This window comes from Rhinatrema bivittatum, chromosome 8, assembly GCF_901001135.1.
Source record: "Rhinatrema bivittatum chromosome 8, aRhiBiv1.1, whole genome shotgun sequence".
Taxonomy (NCBI): Eukaryota; Metazoa; Chordata; class Amphibia; order Gymnophiona; family Rhinatrematidae; genus Rhinatrema; species Rhinatrema bivittatum.
In genome coordinates this window covers 221,219,865-221,224,991 of record NC_042622.1, presented here as the reverse complement: position 1 = coordinate 221,224,991, position 5,127 = coordinate 221,219,865, and positions in this window count along the sequence as shown.

The following is a 5,127-nucleotide window of genomic DNA, read 5'->3' as shown; positions in this document are numbered from 1 at the left end:
GGGCCGGCAAAAGGCGCAGCGGGAGGAGCACGTGATATTCAGTTACCGGCGCCGAGACTGCTACAGGGAAGGTCAAAGAGCCGGGGCGAGTGTATTTTGAGGGCTCTTATCTAGGAGTGAGACCTCCTTTATTCCCGCGGCCGCCTCATCATTATAGTACCCTATAAGGTCCACTGAAATCAGATCCTACTTCTTGTCATTTTTATAGCACTAAGAGGTGTACGCAGCACTGTGCAAATACTATAGCACAGAGTCCTGTTCATTGGAGCTTACAGTCTAGACAAGACACATAAGAGACTTCAGGAAATGTATTTAGTATAGAAAACGGTTAAAATCAGCAAGGCTATGGCCAGGACTTAAGATTTAGAAGCAGTCTAAAAAATCTGTCAATTTGTATATCTGGGATAAATAAACTCTAACTGAAAATTCACTTGCTAAAGTCAATCACAATTACCTTAAGAACGTAAGAAATTACCATACTGGGTCAGACCAAGAGTTCATCAAGTCCAGCATCTTGTTTCCAACAGTGGCCAATACAGGCTACAAGTACCTGGCAAGTACCCAAAAACTAAATAGATCCCACGCTACTGTTGCCAGTAATAGCAGTGGCTATTTTCTAAATCAACTTCATTAATAGCAGGTAATGGACTTCTCAAGAACTTATCCAAACCTTTTTTAAACACAGCCACACTAACTGCACTAACCACATCCCCTGGCAACAAATTCCAGAGTTTAATTGTGCATTGAGTGGAAAATAATTTTCTCTGATTAGTTTTAAGTGGCTACATGCTAACTTCATGGAGTGCCCCCTAGTCCTTCTATTATCCAAAAGAGTAAATAACCGATTCACATTTACCCGTTCTAGTCCTCTCATGATTTTATAGACCTCTATCATATGCCCCATCAGCCATCTCTTCTCCAAGCTGAATAGCCCTAACCTTATTTTTAATCATCATGGAAATTTTTTAAAGATTTTTTCAGTTGCAATGTGCAAAGTCTCTTTTATATGCAGTTAGTGAGTTATCATGGCTTCCAAGCCTAATACCATCAGCGATGTTTATAAGATAAGTCACAAAATATTGCATATAATAGAGGCTTTGCACATTGAAACTGAAAAAAATCTTTAAAAAATTTCCATGATCTTGGATTTGACCGATGATTAAAAATAAGGCCAATCATCTAGCAATTTGGTTTGTATGATGAAGTCTATTATGACTGGTCAACATTAATAACAAGCGTCTATATTATGTACTGGTAGTACTTTTGGCATACAGAGGCATGACATTTTCCGTTTTATTCACCATTCCCTTCCTAATAATTCCTAACATTCTGTTTGCTTTTTTGACTGCCACAGTACACTGAGCCATTGATTTCAAAGTATTATTCACTATGACACTTAGATCTCTTTCCTGGGTGGTAGCTCCTAATATGGAACCTAACATCGTGTAACTACAGTAAGGGTTATTTTTCCCTATATGCATCATCTTGCACTTACCCACATTAAATTTCATCTGCCATTTGGATGCCCAGTTTTCCACTCTCACAAGGTCTTCCTGCAATTTATCACAATCTGCTTGTGATTAAACTACTATGAATAATTTTGTATCATCTGCAAATTTGCTTACCTCACTCGTCATATTCCTTTCCAGATCATTTATAAATAATTTGAAAAGCACCGGTCCAAGTACAGATCCCTGAGGCACTCCACTGTTCACCCCTATCAACTGAGAAAATTGTCCATTTAATCCTACTCTCTGTTTCCTGTCTTTTAACCAATTAGTACAGCTGTGTTTAAAAAAGGATTGGATAAGTTCTTGGAGGAGAAGTCCATTACCTGCTATTAAGTTCACTAAGAGAATAGCCACTGCCATTAGCAATGGTTACATGGAATAGACTTAGTTTTTGGGTACTTGCCAGGTTCTTATGCCCTGGATTGGCCTCTGTTGGAAACAGGATGCTGGGCTTGATGGACCCTTAGTCTGACCCAGTATGGCATTTTCTTATGTTCTTATGTTCTGAAACAAACTGTGCCTTGCCTCCTGCCCTGCTTCCCTCCATCCACAGTCCTTGGTGCTCTCCCTCCTGCTCTTTTCCCCTGCTGCCTCTTCTCTAGTTCTCTACTCCCTGTGACCCCTTCCTGAGAACTCGCCCTCCTGTCCTCCCCTCTTCCCAAGTGCCTTCCCTCTTTCTCTGATCCCATCTCTCCATGGCCCCTTCCTAAGTATCTTGGCTTTTATCCTGTTCTCCCTTTTAGCCCTCCCACCATGGCCATACTACACCCTCAATGCAGATTTTCTCTTTCACTCAGGCCGATACAATACAGTGCGCTCCGATGGAGCGCACTGTTAACCCGCATTTGGACGCACGTTTTCGATGGGCTAGCTTTACCCCTTATTCAGTCGAAAACACGCGTTCAACCCCCCCCCCCCCCCCGAAACTAATAGCGCCCGCAACATGCAAATGCATGTTGCTGGCCCTATTAGTTATTCCCGCGCGATTCAGTAAGTAAAATATGCAGCCAAGCCACACATTTTACTTTCAGAAATTAGCGCCTACCCAAAGGTAGGCGTTAATTTCTGCCGGCACCGGGAAAGTGCATATAAAAGCAGTAAAAACTGCTTTTCTGTACAACCTCTGACTTAATATCATGGCGATATTAAGTCGGAGGTCCCAAAAGTTAAAAATAATAAAAAAAAAATTTAAAATTGGCCCGCAGTTCGCGGGTTGAAAACCGGACGCTCAATTTTGCAGGCGTCCGGTTTCCAAACCCGTGGCTGTCAGCGGGTTTGAGAACCAACGCCGGCAAAATTGAGCGTCGGCTGTGAAACTCACTGACAGCCGCCGCTCCTGTCAAAAAAGAGGCGCTAGGGACGCACTAGTGTCCCTAGCACCTCTTTTTACCGCGGGCCCTAATTTGAATCGCACGCACAAGAGAGTGGCCTGTGCACGTGCCGGGAGAGCGGGCGCTTGCCCGCTCTCCCGCGAATTTTACTCTATCAGCCTGACTGTCAGGCCAGCCGGACAGCTAGAACTTGTAGCAATGGCCAGAAAGGTTCCGCAGGATCCTCACTCTGCTGCCATTTCTGGTCGCGTGGAACAGCAGATGTTGAATGGGGCTGGTGTCAGGACCTGTCCCCTCTTCCTCATGGTGCAACTTCAGGCTCCTCTTGATGGTAATGAACCACACTTTTCCCTGCCTCCTCTCCGTGCTGGCTTGGGCTTCTCGAGGCTGGGATCTTCCTCTCCTGGGTGTGGGATCAGGCAGCAGCAGCCTGAGAACAGAGTTCCTCGGAAGAGATGTCGGCCTGTTCTTTTTCTCAGTCCTTGAGCTTTGGTTGCCTCCCTTCTGGCAGACCCCCCCTGTGATGGTCACACAGACCCCAGGCTGGAAACCACTGCTATGGAAGGTTTGGAAGAAGGTGCAGGGAACATGTGCGTATTATAAAGAAAATATACCTGCATAAAGGCCAAAGCACCAAATGCAGATGTTTTAATTGTGCATTATTTGCATTGTACATTAAAGGACCAATTTGCTATAATAATACATTCAGAAAAAATTCTTTCAACAGGAAATGCTTGTTGTGCCCAGTCTTAGGGTGAGACACTTTTTGAGCCAAAAGAGGGGGTGAGGTCAGACAAGGAAATCATCCTAGTTTTATGATATTTTGATGCTGTGCATTGCAATGATCACTTCTAGGCCTGGTATAGCTAAGATGAAGTGTAAAATCTGAATCATGAGCTGAGAATGGCCTTTTCTAGTCCTTTTGGCTGAGACTGACATCCTGTAAAATATCGGGTTCAATGCCCCTCCACCTTCTCCCACTAGGAATACAATATTGTTTGGATGCTGGCCAAACCAGAAGCATTAACGCCCCATAAAAACAATAAAACAAGAAATCCTTAAAATATGGGTGTGTAATGCCTTGTCACGTGACACCCCCCCCCCCCCCCCCCCCAACTGGAGACATAAAACCATCTGGCCACCGGCCACAAAGAAGGATTAAAGCGCCTGTAAAAAAGAAAGAAGTTACGCCTGAATGTACTGGAGTATCTATTGGCCTCACCTTGCCATCAGACTCTGGCATTGGATTCTGGGTGTGAGAATCACTAACAGCAGCTCACATTCAGGAAGTCTTTTCATTCTATCTGGCACCCTGGCCTCAGCTGTAAACTGCTACTAACTGGAACTGGGAGCAAAAACAAACCAAACTGTGATACTATTATGTATGTATTCATCCATCAGCTTCAACGTAAAAATGAACAAACGGCAGTCAGACAGCGTCAGGCAGGAGAGAGGAATGAGACAGGAATGTAGCCTGAGCCCCATCCTCTTCACTATCCCACAATACCAGTGAGCTCCTTAGCCCCAGGACTAAAACTAAATGACCCTGAAAAGAAATGCCCGCTATAAGCAGATGATTTGGTCGTTTTATCCCTTAACTGAAAACTTCTTGAGACCTGCTGCAAATCATGGGCCCTACAAGTACACATGGAAAAGACAAAAATGATGATATTCCAGGAAAGGCTAAAAAAAAAAAAATCTCCAGGACATAAGAACATAAGAAAATGCCATACTGGGTCAGACCAAGGGTCCATCAAGCCCAGCATCCTGTTTCCAACAGTGGCCAATCCAGGCCATAAGAACCTGGCAAGTACCCAAAAACTAAGTCTATTCCATGTAACCATTGCTAATGGCAGTGGCTATTCTCTAAGTGAACTTAATAGCAGGTAATGGACTTCTCCTCCAAGAACTTATCCAATCCTTTTTTAAACACAGCTATACTAACTGCACGAACCAAATTCAGGTTCTTTCTAAATACACAAGAAATGAAGCAGAATATACATACTTTGGCCTGGAATTATGTGCATCTTAGAGCTTTAAAATTGCTATGAAGACACTACAAGAAAAAGCTCTAAAAGCCTTATTATGCAACAAAGAAATCTCTGGACATATACATCTCCCAAGGGACAGAACCTTAAAAGAAACTCTGCACTCCCAGTTCTGCAAATAGAGATTCCGCATCCACTGACAAACCCCTAATAATGGGTGCAGAGCAGGATTAGGATGATTCCCCTCACTATTCACCCTTTCAAAAAGAATATTCACATCTCAATAACAGCAATACA